We start from the raw sequence: 601 nt of genomic DNA, 5'->3' as shown, positions 1-601 counted from the left end.
TAGATACATAACACCTTATGAAGCATTATGGCGCTTATATGAATATCCAATACATCATAGAAACCCAACCATTCAACGTCTATCAATACATTTACCAAAAATGCAAAACATAACATTCAGATTAAACCAACATCTAATTGATATAATGAAACAACCAAATATTCATAAAACAACTCTAACAGAATGGATGGAAACAAACAAAACTGATATCAATGCTAGAAATCTAACTTATAATGAATTTTCAACTAAATATGTTTGGAATAGTAAGTATAAATATTGGCCTTCTGGACAAACAGGACATACAATAGGCCAATCATATTATATTCGTCCAAACTCTGGAGAATTATATTATCTAAAATTATTACTAAATCATCGAAAAGGAATAACAAGCTATGAAAGTCTTCAAACTATTGATAACATAACACATGGAACATATCAGGCAGCATGTTATGCATTAGGTTTATTAGGAGATGATAGATAATGGGAACAATCTATATTAGAAGCATCTTTTTGGTATACATCGTCACAACTACGACATCCATTTATTATTATATTATTATTTTGTAATGTAAATAACCCACTGAAATTACTTGAAAAAAAT

Source organism: Morus notabilis, unplaced genomic scaffold (assembly GCF_000414095.1).
Source record: "Morus notabilis unplaced genomic scaffold, ASM41409v2 Scaffold1728, whole genome shotgun sequence".
Taxonomy (NCBI): domain Eukaryota; kingdom Viridiplantae; phylum Streptophyta; class Magnoliopsida; order Rosales; family Moraceae; genus Morus; species Morus notabilis.
The sequence above is the reverse complement of the archived record's forward strand: the minus strand, read 5'-3'. Positions refer to the sequence as shown.